General features: G+C 51.8%; 1 long non-coding RNA gene across 1 annotated transcript; it reads left to right on the top strand.

Annotated features, from left to right (window-relative positions):
* The first annotated feature begins 4934 nt into the window (after positions 1-4934).
* LOC129016659 (uncharacterized) lies at positions 4935-10366 on the top strand. The gene is made up of 3 exons (XR_008494933.2): positions 4935-6311; positions 8801-9093; positions 9340-10366. It is a non-coding gene; the product is annotated as an uncharacterized LOC129016659 (long non-coding RNA).
* The last annotated feature ends 2495 nt before the right edge of the window (positions 10367-12861 follow it).

The raw sequence follows: 12861 nt of genomic DNA, 5'->3' as shown, positions 1-12861 counted from the left end.
CCTGTAGCTGGGGCCACAGGCGTGCGCCACCATGCCCAGCTAATTTTTAAAATTTTTTGTAGAGATAGGAAGTCTCAGTATGTTGCCCAGGCTGGTCTTGAACTCCTGGGCTCAAGCAATCCTCTGGCCTTGGCCTCCCAAAGTGCCGAGATCATAGGCATGAACCATAAGGTTCTCCAGAGCGGTGAAAAAGATGATGTCCACTAGAACTCCAAGGAGAGTGCTGGGTGTATAGTAACTACTCAGTAAGCACTCAGCTCCTCTCTTTCCTGAAAAACCCTTTCTATAAATTGAGAGTATCTCTTTGCTGGCTAGAACTAGGACAGTTGAATGTCAAGTTGAGCTTCAGACGTGCAGCTGGGTTCTTCATCTTGAAAAAAGTTGGATTTCTTTCCTGTGAGCTCTCAAAGTGGTGGAGACTCAGGTCATGTTCTCTGAATAATGAGGTTTTCAAGAGTTTGGAAAACCGGAAGGAAACTGCGAGGAAGGAGATGGACAGAAGGAGCTTAGTGGTGCCAGGACAGCAGGTGACCAGGAAAGGAGACCAGAAGAAAGGATGGTGTGGCAGGTCAAAGCTAAGGTAAGATGCTGTCTTCCATGCATGTTTTGGGTGGTGAGTAAGGAAGGACAAAACCAGCCCTGGAAGGTTTCTTTCTTTTTCTTTTTTTTTTTTTTTTTTTTTTTGAGATGGAGTCTTGCTCTTGTTGCTCAGGCTGGAGCTCTTGCTGCCCAGGCTGGAGTGCAGTGGCGTGATCCCAGCTCACTGCAACCTCCGCCCCCTGGGTTCAAGTGATTCTCCTATCTCAGACTCCCAAGTAGCTGGGATTACAGGTGTCCACCACCACGCCCAGCTAATGTTTGTATTTTTAGTGGAGGCAGGGTTTTACCATGTTGGCCAGGCTGGTCTCAAACTCCTGACCTCAGGTGATCTGCCCGCCTTGGCCTCCCAAAGTGCTAGGATTACAGGCGTGAGCCACCTGGCCCGACCAGTCCTGGAAGGTTTCTGAGAGCAGAGCTGGCACCTGGGCCTAGAGAGCTTTCTGAAGCCTGTGTCACAGAGGAGCAGGACCTGTGTTTTTCAGACTGCAGAAGGACACCCACCAGTGGGTGAAATCCAGGTTGTGGGTTGTGAAAACTAGAAATAGAATAGAGTAGAAAAGATAATGTTGGCCAGGCTCAGTGGCTCACGCCTGTAATCCCAGCACTTTGGGAGGCTGAGGTGGAGGATCACTTGAGCCCGGAAGTTCAAGACCAACTTGAGCAACACAGTGAGACTCTGTATCTACAAAAAAATTTAAAAATTAGCCAGGCATGGTGATGTGTGCTTGATGTCCCAGCTACTTGGGAGGCTGAGGTGGGAGGATCACTTGAGCCTGAGAGGTTGAGGTTATATTGATCCATGATCATGCCACTGCACTCCAGCCTGGGTGACAGAGCAAAACTCTGTGTAAAAAAAAAAATATATATATATATATATATATAGGCCGGGCATGGTGGCTTACGCCTGTAATCCCAGCACTTTGGGAGACCGATGCGGGCAGATCACCTGAGGTCAGGAGTTCGAGACCAGCCTGTCCAACAAGGCAGAACTCTGTCTTTACTAAAAATACAAACCTTAGCCAGGCATGGTGGCAGGTGCCTGTAATCCCAGCTATTCGGGAGGCTGAGGCAGGAGAATCGCTTGAACCCAGGAGGTGGAGGTTGCGGTGAGCTGAGATCGCAGCATTGCACTCCAGCCTGGGTGACAGAGTGAGACTCTGTTTCAAAAAAAAAAAAAAAAAAAAAAAAAAAGGAAAGGAAAGAAAAGAAAAATAGAATAGAAAATACTAGTGCACAAGGCTGTGTCAAGGTATGCTCTTTTGTGACCTTCAATGCACAGTGCTTGTGCGATTCACTTTCTCTCTGCCACGTGCCGTGCATGGGCTGCAGGCCCTGCCCTCACCCAAGTATTTTGGGGACAGGCCCCAGAAGAGGTGCAGGGGAAGCATTTGGACAGAGGGGCCCTTCAAAGCCTCTCAGCACCCAGCCCACCCCTCAGGGCCTGGCCCCACCTCTTCCCTGCTGCCTTTGACCTGGGAAAAACAGTGCCCGCCCAAGTAGAAAAGTGGCTCCACATTCCACAATCCTGGGGAGAAGCGGGGAGTCTGGCCCAAAGGGGGGGCGTGTCTATCTCTAACTTGTTTAGTGAAACAAGGAAGGAGTTGGGGCAGCAAGTCTCTGCGGATATGCCTCTTGTAACTGAGCATGGGTCTGTGCGTGTGTCCGCTAAGAAGCCGCTGGTGCTTCCTGAAGCTGCTGGGGCAGGACGTCCTCCGGGCCTCCAAGGAAACTTCCCAAGGGGGGGAATCTTGATTCTTCCACAGCTGCCTTGGTGGATACCCACTCCTTTGCAGCCAAGACCTATCCAGGCCAGCCCCACTGATGTGTGTGTGAGAGAACGGAGGGTGTGTGTGCAGAGTGTGGATGTGAGAGAGACTCAGAAAGAGAGGAGGGGATGGATGGGGGTGTGTGTGTGTGTGTGCGTGGACATGTGCGCGTTCACAAACGTGTCCGAAGGAAGCCTTTGCCAGGCAAAAGCAAGCAGGAAGAGAGCAAGAACCTCTCCATGTACTATATTCTCTGATGACCCTTTTAAATATATGACAAACAGTTAAAACAAAAGCCCATTTAGCTTTTATGCCTGTGATTCGTGGTATCCATTCCAGTTAATTACAGTGATTTAAAAACATCTGCATTTAATAAAGAACCTTCCTCTCCCCCAGTTCTCAGCCCACCCCGCTCCCAACCCCAGTCTTTCTTCAGGCCACTGGGCTAATGTAGTAATTACATCTCCATGCCAGGCCACAGCTGAAGGATGGCAGAAGGGGAGGCTTCATCAGGCGGGGAAGGCAAAGTGGGGATGGGCGGGGCAGGGAGGTAGGGCTGGGGTGGGATGGGGAGAGAGTTGGGTAGGGGGAGCTTGTGGGGCAGGGCAGGGCGGAGCTGGGTGGGGAAGGTAGGGCTGGGGGAGGTGGGGTAGGGGCAGAGCTGGGGCCTGGGGAGCTGGAGAGGGGAAGCTGGGACGAAGGGAGCTGGAATGGAGGTAGCGGGAAGCTTGAGGCAGAGCTGGGTTGGGGGGAGGTTTTGGGGAGCTGAGTCAGGCTTTCTCTCTAGCAGAGGAATCCTAGGTTGGGAGGATTCAAATCCAGAGACTAGGAAATGGATATATTCAAAGCCCTTTATTCATTCTGGGTCATAGGATTGTTTATTTCACAAAAAGGGAGACTGAGGCAAGGCAAGGGACTTCAGTCTTCACCCTGGGGCCCTCCCTTTGCTTCAGGAAGGAGGCTGGGAGTGGTAGAGAGAAGGGCAGGAGATCGAGAACAGAGAGGGGAGGGGAAAAGCCTCCAAACAGGGAAGCCAGTCCTAGGGCCAGAACGTTCTTTTTAAAAATGTGATGTGCTGGCCTCCGGCTCCCTCCTGCTGCCCTGGTGATGTGTTTGTGGCCCATGGTCACTGGTCACATGGACTCCTTGGTGGACATCAGGAGGCTCAGTGGCCTCCTGGACACACAGCCTCGCGTGAGTCCCAGCCTGCCATGGACAAGCAGAAAGGATCCTGGCCAAGCCCCGGGGAAGGGAGTGTGGGCCACAGCCCTGCAGGGAGTCTGGCCTCGGCCAAGGGGCAGGTGGGCCTGGGGGTCTGGCTGAGGACTGCAAGGTGCCAGCCCTTTGCTCAGGAATCCCCGCTCCCACAGCCGCTGACCACAGTGCAGCGCACTGCCCACTGCCTCCCCTGGCAGGTCTCTCACCTTGCCCCAAACGCCACCTTCAGTGCAGGAGTAGCTGATGGCTGCCTGATTTCAGTGGAGGAGAAAAACTGAACACCTGATTCTATGGAGCAGTTCAGGGCTTTGGAAGATCTGGGAGATTTGACGACCCTGGGAGAGGAAGAAGGATGGGCCCAGCAAGGAAGAGGGAGGAGAAACCAGCTTTGGGGTCTGGAGAAGGAAGGCAAGGTCCTGGTGGCCCTGTGTGGGGGTCTTGGGGAATGACACATTCCCAAGTTCAAGTGCAAGACCTCCACTCTCAAAAAGAGGGGTGTGGGGGCCAAGGAGAAAGGAGGGAGACTGGCACTTAGGCATTACCCAGGGCTGGCATCCTTCTGGCCTCAATACCTGCAGCCAGGAAGTGACTCCTCCCTGTAACCCCACCCACAGCCCCCATTTCCTGATCCCAGGGGTAGAGACTCCTGGCGCTGGAGGGCAGGCAATAGGCCCCTAAAAAACCCGTAAAGCTGCTTCTGGACGGGAGAAGCCTGTGGGTGGACTCTTACGCAGGAAGGGGGATGTTGATAGCCAAGAAAGAAATGAGTGCACCCTGCAGTATTGGAAGCAGGCTTTGGAGGCCAGCAGCCCCTCTGAGGACCAGCTGGGATCATGGTGGTGGTGTCCGACTGGAGAGGACCTGTGTCAGGCTGGGGCCTGCTGTTCCCAGAGGGAGAACTGTGGGGTCTCTGTGCCTCTCCCAGGTTGGAACTGAGAATGAACTTTGCTTCCTGAGGGTGCCTTTTTCCAAAGCTGCAATCTTGCTTCAACTTCTGTTCTCCACAGCCAAGAAAGACAAGATCAGAGAATGCATTCTCAGTGGGGTTCAGTGGCCCTGCTGGGCCCCACGGCCACCTGCTGAGACCAGGCTCAGATAAAACCCAGAGGATCAGACCACAGGAACACCATCAAAGCCAGCTACTCCCTCGTGGCCCTTCGAGAGCAGCCTGGGGGAGGGGGGATGGGTGGGGTGCACCTGCTGGAGCGCACATTCCCAGGGAGGGTGAAAGGAGACTCAAAAAAGCCAGCCTCTCAGGGGTTACTCCTTCCAGGAGAAAATAAACCTTTTCCCCTTTCTTTTCTTTCATTTCTTTCTTTTTCTTTTTTCTTTCTTTTTTTTTTTGAGACAGGGTCAGTGGTGCCATCAAAGCTCACTGTAGCCTCAGCTTCCCAGGCTCAAGCTATCCTCCCACCCTAGCCTCCCAAGTGGCTGGGGCTACAGCTGCATGCCACCACGCCTGGCTAATTTTTAAAATATGTTTTATAGAGATGAGGTTTCACCATGTTGCTCAGGCTGGTCTCAAACTCCTGGGCTCAAGCAGGCTGCCCACCTTGGCCTCCCAAAGTGCTGGGATTGCAGGCGTGAGCCATCTTGCTCAGCTACAAGGAGACCTTTCTTCAGTTCCTTGAATGTAGGTTCGTATCCCATCCTCCTCTCTGCGCACCCTTCCCACTATCCTCCCCACACCCTGCTTCCTTTTCTTCATTCAGCGTGTCCATTTGCTTGTTTTTTCTCTCCCCAAGTGGAACATGAGCTCTGAGAGGGCAGGGAATGCACACTGGCTGGGTCTGCAGCAAACGCATGACTGGGGACGTGTCACAGATGCACACAGGGGCACATGGCAACAGACGCAGCAATGCACATTGCCCCCACACCGCAGGCTCTGCAGAGGCGTTGTGTGATACCTAGGCAGCAGATGCGGCTCTCTGGTTTTGATTCTGAGATCCCCTTGCCCGCTGTCCATCTTTGTCCTCTTCCACCCTCCCCATCCTGGATCCTCTTCTTGGAATGAATTTGGATCCCCTGCAATGTCTGCCACACCTCCCTCAGGGGGCGGTCTCCCACGGCTTCACCTGTGTCTCTGCTCCTCTGGCCCATTCACGGATGGGAAGAGATGCCCTGAGCTCCCTCCCATGGGGGATTCCCAACTGACATTGTTCCCTGTCGCCTCCCCAGGTTCCAGCTCCCCTTCTTCTTTTTTTTTTTAGAGACGAAGTTTCACTCTTGTTGCCCTGGCTGGAGTGCAATGGCGTGATCTCGGCTCATTGCAATTTTTGCCTCCCCGGTTCAAGCAGTTCTCCTGCCTTAGCCTCCCATGTAGCTGGCACTACAGTCACACACCACCACCCCTGGGTAGTTTTTTGTATTTTTACTAGTGACGGGGTTTCACCATGTCGGCCAGGCTGGTCTTGAACTCCTGAACTCAGATGATCCACCTGCCTTGGCCTCCCAAAGTGCTGGGATTACAGGCGTAAGCCACCATGCCCAGCCCAGCCCCGTTCTTTTGAGGAAGCTGCTACGCCATTGCTGTCACCTGCTGACCCTGCCTCCCAGCCCCTGAGCAGACCTGGCTTACCTCTCACCAGCATCGCATCCCCTGTGACCTCATCTCCTTGTGGGCGGCAACCTTTGACCTCCCTCTTACATTATGACTACTTGTGTTTGTGTCTCTCTTCTCTAGGTCATCAGTACCTGAATAAAAGAGACTGGGTCTTTTTCCTCCTGGTAAGTTTGAACATAATGAGGTAGGAGGTGGGACTTGACTCCAGAGGTGGGGCTCAGACACTGGAACAGATTGAGGACTAGCTAAAACCAGACCAGTGCGGAAGCAGCTTTCCAGTCAGACATGGCCACCAGTGTGCTATGTCAGGTTCCCATTGCCATGGCAACAGCTGGGAATTACCTCCTCTTTCTGTGACAATGTTGAAGACCCAAAAGTTACTGCTCATTCCCTAGACATTTCTGCATAAACTACCCCTTAATCTGCATGCAATTAAAAGTGGGTATAAATATGTCTGCTAACCTGCCCTGAGTGGCAGCTCTCAGCACACTGCGTATGGGGCAGCCCTGCTCTGCAGGGGCAGTCATGGAGCTGTCACGCAGCTGTAACACTGCTGCTTCAACAAGGCCGTTTTCTTCTACCCCCTGCTTGCCTTTGAATTATTTCTTGGGCAAGACCAAGAACCCTCATGGACTAAGCCCCATCTTAGAGCTCGCTTGCCTTGCATTAGTAGGACCTTGCGCGTAGTAGGTATCAAAGAATGTGTTGTTGAAGTGAGTTGAATCAAATCTGCCTTTCTGGAGTTTTCCCAGGTTTTGGTGGTGGGAGGCTGTAGGTGGAGGTGACCTCAGAGTGTTCTCATGGGGACCTCAAGTGAGAGATGGCAGACCTGTCCAGCCCCTCTCCATCAAGAGAAGGAAGAACCCTCCCGAGGAGGCAGCCTGCGTAGTGCTGTGTTTTGGCCAAGACTCTCCATCTGCTGGAAAGGCAATGGAAAGCTTCGAACCACTTTCTTTTGGCTTGTGAACTCACCAGCTAATTGACAAATGTGCGTCCTGTGCATGAGCTGCTAAGATTTTCCATATCAGCAGAGCCCAGTGATATCTGGGGTTCACCAAGAGCTGTGGGGCCCTTTGTGTCTAGGAACCCCTGGCCATTGTCAGCAGAGAGGCCCCTGGTCGCTGTTCAGGGTCCTGCTCATTGGCAACTCATGACATACTGAGAGTCATCATTGTCCAATGCTGAGCACATAGTGAGTCCTCAAGAAATAGTTATTGAATGAATGAGTGAGTGAGTGAGTGAGTGAAAGAACAAGAGAATAATAGAACAAAGTGAGACCATATGCTTTTTACACCAAGGTTGTAAATTCAATCCCTAACTGTGCCAAAAAGCTTTAACTCTTTCCAGAATTAAGGCCACGCCATGTGGTCCTACGAGGGCCTTCTCTGGTTGTTTGTTAGTTCATCAGCGAATAATTATTGGGCCCCTACTAAGGGCAGGTTCTGAGCTCTAGCTGGACGCACCAGCCCAGCCATCGGATGGTGGGAAACCGTCTCTAAGCGCTGGAAGTTTATCAGCGTGGGTGGGGACAGCATCCCTGGCTGTGAGGAAGGGCAGCCCATTTCTTTCTTTCTTTCTTTTTTTTTTTTTTTTTGAGACGGAGTTTTGCTCTTGTTGCCCAGGCTGGAATGCAATGGCGCGATCTCGGCTCACTGCAACCTCCGCCTCCCAGGTTCAAGCAATTATCTCGCCTCAGCCTCCCGAGTAGCTGGGATTACAGGCATGCGCCACCATGCCTGGCTATTTTTTTTTGTATTTTTAGTAGAGATGGGGTTTCTCCATGTTGGTCAAACTGGTCTCGAACTCCTGACCTCAGGTGATCCGCCCACCTCGGCCTCCCAAAGTGCTGGGATTATAGGCGTGAGCCACCAAGCCCGGCCCAGGCAGCCCATTCCTCTCTTAGTAAATCACTACTGCCTGGCATCTGTTCCCCGACATTCTGAGTCCTTCCTAGTGTGATGTTCTCAAGCCTTTGCTCTCAAGCCCAAATAGGAAAGGGTGGGATGGTTGGATTGGATTTCTGGCAAATTCAAGATCTCCAGGATTGATTGATTCATCAATCATTTACACACGAGCCCATGGGGTCCAAACATGACGCACATTCTTGCTGGAACACAACCTGGCCTGACCCTTCCCTGCTCTGTGCCAGGCCCGCCCTGTGAACCCCAGATATGGTTGGGCTCTGCTGATGTCATGAAAAAGCTTAGCAACGCACGCCTTGTCAATTAGCCAGAGAGCTGACTGCCAAGAGAGGGAGGTTTGTGGTTTGACTTCGTCCTTCCAGGAGACAAAGGGCCCACTCTCTGGCCACCAAGGAGTGTTCTCCCATGCTCAGCACTGGGAGAACCCATGTCCAGGACTGTGCCAGGCAGGCCCCTCTCCAGACTCGGGGAGGTGGAGGTCTGGGAGATGCCTCTTGTCCCGGGCACCTGGGGCTTGGCTGAGCTACCTGTGTCGCAGGGAGGGATGGGGGAGGCTCTCACTCTCTTACTCACACGTCAGGAGTAGAAATGACAAATGGCTCCCGCTGGGAACCCTGCCTGCCATCCTGCCGGATCATTTATCTCAGCAGCAAGTGATTTGCATACCAACTGGGTGGGAACTGCCTCTCTGCTCACCCTCCATTCCTTCTCCCACCCTGTTCCCACTCCAGCTCAACTCAAAACTGGGCTGCCTGCCCCAACAGCCACCTTGGGTGTCGCCCTAAAGTCCTTGAATGCCTCCTCCACTGAGACTGCTGAAAATGATTGCCATCTCTCCAAAAGGCTCCTATTAAACGCTGGAAGCTAACTCTAGGGAGCAAGTCAGCCCCTTCCTGGTTGTGGGGCCAGGGAAGAGGGGCTCAGGGCAAATGACACTGTGCCCTACTATTTGGATGTGCCCATGAGCATTTGCCCAGAAGGAGAGGAGTGGGAGGTGAAGGCTGACTGCCCACCCTTGCACCAGGTATCCTCACAGGCACTATTACCCTGCCCAGCCTTCCAGCCTTGTTTTTCTTTCTTTCTTTCTTTTTTTTTTTTTGAGATGGGGTCTTACTTTGTTGCCCAGGCTGGAGTGCGGTGGTGCGATCATGGCTCACTGCAGCCTTGACTTCCTGGGCTCAAGTGATTCTCCCACCTCAGCTTCCTGAGTAGCTGGGACTACAGGCACGTGCCAGCATGCCTGGCTAATTTTTACATATGTTTTTTGTAGAGATGATGTTTCACCATGTTGCCCAGGCTGGTCAAATTCCTGGGATCAAGCAATCCACCCATCTTGTCCTTCCAAAATGCTGGGATTACAGGTATGAGTCACTGTGCCCAGCTCCAGTCTCATTTTTTGGGGGGTGGAATGTTGCCCAAGGGCAAACAGGGGACAGGCAGGGTTTGAATCCCTTTCTCCTGACTCCAAAGCGCGTAAGTACCTCCGAGTCTTCTTGTCACCAAGAGGCCACCTGCAGCCTGGGACATTCAGGGGAGAAAGGTCTCATGCTTAGGAAGCAGCGACCAGGTGCAGGTGCAGGTGCAGGGTGGTTGGAGGGTGTGGGCCGGGTGGCCTCTGCTTTCTTGTTCCCGCTGCCTCTCTGTTTCCTGGTGACTTCATTCCTTCACCAGCCTGGCACCGCCACATGCCAGGAGACATCCAGATCCCCTCATCAATTTGCAGGGCCAGCCACTCGGGGTGGCACCTGGCTGGTCTCCAGCAGAGCGATGAGTTCCAGGTTGAGGGTGTGTCCCTGGGGATGAGGGGGTAAGGCCAGTGTAGGGAGTTCCAAAGGCTTGGAGGGAGGGCAAGTCTCTTTAGGAGGCCAGGCTCAGGGGGCTGGGGTACCCCAGGGGAGAAGGGGCTGCACAGGCGACCCACTTGGGGTCTGTGCTGGTTTTGTCTAGGCCGGCCCTGCCCTCAAATCCCTTGCAAGCTGCCCTGCCTTAGGATGGAGGGAAGCCTCCTTCGACTTTATACCCAGTTAGCGCTTCGGGGGTCTTTGTGGAATTCCCTCCTCCCCAGGTCCTCTGCCCACCAGCTCTGTGAGCACTGCGCTTGGAGACCAGGCACAGCCCTGGAGGTTTCACTCAGCCTCTAGGCACAGTGGGGCCCGAGGAAGGCTTAGCATCTAAGCCAAGATAACAGTCTTCCTTTTTCCTGCACCATGAGAAATCAGTGTGGTACCCAGGGCAGGCAGTGAGCACATGCAGTATCCGTAGGAAATTTACAAACAATAATAAAACTGGCTAAAAGTTCGTCCGCTTTTTATTATCACCGTGCATCCGCACTTCTAAACAACGTCCCTGAAAATTTTTTTTGGTTGGCCTCCGTTCTAAACAATTTCTGCTTACTGTTGAGTTCTAATAATATATATGTAAGCTTCAAATTAGCACATTTTTATTACTTACTCTGATAAACATTGCATTCTTTGTGACAGTTAATTTGGAAAATGCCAGTTGTACAGTCAGCTCCCAGCACAAGGAGGGCCACTGGTTTTCACGTTTCTAAGGTGTGGAATCATTTGAGGCGCCTTAGGTGTAGTCTACGTATCCAACCCCTGCAGAAATACATTCTCCTTCATTAAACAGATTAGACATGCGCAATGACAGCACAGGGATTGCAACAATGAAGCAACAGAGCTGGACTTCTTTCAGCTTCGTCATTCTGTGTGACCACAAATCCTCTTATCTGCAATTCAAATTTAAAACAGTGAAAGAGGCCATGTGTGGTGGCTCAAGCCTGTAATCCCAGCACTTTGGGAGGATGAGGCGGGCAGATCACCTGAGGTCAGGAGTTCGAAAGCAGCCTGGGCAACATGGTGAAACCCGTCTCTACTAAAAATACAAACGTTAGCCAGGCATGGTGGCACACGCCTGTAATCCCAGCTACTCAGGAGGCTGAGGCTGGAGAATCACTTGAACCCAGGAGGTGGAAGTTGCAGTGAGCTGAGACTGCGCCCTTGTACTCCAGCCTGGACGACGAGAGTGAAACTTCATCACAAACAAACAAATAAACAGTGAAACAGTGTGAACTTCAAGGAGAAGTATTTGTGTTTGGTAAATACAAATTTTAGTCCGTACATGAAATATTTTACTGAATTTGAATAATTTTTTAACATGAAAATGTATTCTTCTATGAAAGCAGTTTTAAATCATAAACCAAGAAAAGAATGTCTATTACTTTATAACCGTATTAGTATCCTATGGCTGCTGTAACAAATTGTTACACCACAAACTTGGTGGCTTCAAGCAACAGAAATGTATTTATGTATTTAAGACAAGGTCTTGCTCTATAGCCCAGGCTGGAGTGCAGGGGTAAGATCTTGGCTCACTGCAGCCTCAAACTCTTGGGCTCAAGCTATCCTCCAGCCTCAGCCTCCCAAGTAGCTGGGACTACATGCGTGCACCACCATGCCTGGCTATTTTTAAATTTTTTGGAGACTTGGGGTCTTGCTATGTTGCCCAGGCTTGTCTTGAGATCCTGGCCTCAAGCATTCCTCCTACCTCTGCCACAGCATAAATGTCTTATCTTACAGTTTTGGAGGCCAGAAGTCTTAAATGGGTTTCATCAGGGTGTGGGCAGGCCAGCGCTCCCTCTGCAGGCTCTTGCTAGGCATTCCTTGCCTTGTCTTTTCTAGCTCGTAGAGGCTGCACTAGAGACTTACTTGGAGTCTGTGCTGGTTTTGAGTCTACATTCCGTGGCTCAGGGCCCTTCCTAAATTCTCAGAGCCCTTCACTCCGTTCTCTGCCTTTGTGGTTACACAGTCTCCTCTGCTCTCAAGTCTCCCTCTGTCTCCCTCTGATTAGGATCCATTTGATGACTCTTAGGGCCCACCCAGATAAACCAGGATAATCTCCACATCTCAAGATGCTTAATTTAATCACATTTGCAAAGTCCCTCTTTCCATATAAGGTCACATGGAAAGGTTCTAGGGATTAGGACCTGGATTTTTGGGTCCTCATTATTCAGCCCACCACAATTACCAAAAACACTTTTGTTGTATGGGGAGTGGGTTAAAAATGACCTACACTGGGTGTGAAATGAGGCCTGAGGTGTGGCACTGCAGAAAATGCCTGTGGACAGCAGGTTCTATTGTAGATGAGATGACATGTGTGCCTGTGCATGTGGGGGGGGGTGTGTGTGTGTGTGTGTGTGTGTGTGGTCCATGGGCTTGATTGTGAGGTGTGCGAAGGGTGAGTGTGGGGCTGTTTTGAGGGCTATAAAATGCAGTCCTTCTTCAGGGTCAAGGCTATTTACACTCAGTGCCTCTAGGGCCTTTGTGTTTTGTGCTTATGAAGACTTTTCCCAGCACGCACATCACTTGTTACCACCTGACATACGCCGTGATACAGACTCAGTCTGGTTCATAATTCACTGAGGGCCTGCACTCTTCTTTTTTTTTCTTCTTGAGACGGAGTTTCGCTCTTGTTACCCAGGCTGGAGTGCAGTGGCGTGATCTCGGCTCACTGCAACCTCTGCCTCCCGGGTTCAAGCGATTCTCCTGCCTCAGCCTCCTGAGTAGCTGGGATTACAGGTGTGTGCCACCATGCCTAGCTACTTTTTGTATTTTTATTTTTTATTTTATTTTATTTTTTTGAGACAGAGTCTCGCTCTGTCACCCAGGCTGGAGTGCAGTGGCGCGATCTCGGCTCACTGCAAGCGCCGTCTCCCGGGTTCACGCCATTCTCCTGCTTCAGCCTCCCAAGTAGCTGGGACTCCAGGTGCCCGCCATCAGGCTCTGCTAATTTT

Source organism: Pongo pygmaeus, chromosome 19 (assembly GCF_028885625.2).
Source record: "Pongo pygmaeus isolate AG05252 chromosome 19, NHGRI_mPonPyg2-v2.0_pri, whole genome shotgun sequence".
Classification (NCBI taxonomy): domain Eukaryota; kingdom Metazoa; phylum Chordata; class Mammalia; order Primates; family Hominidae; genus Pongo; species Pongo pygmaeus.
Note: the sequence above shows the minus strand (reverse complement) of the source record. Positions and strands in the feature narration are given on the sequence as shown.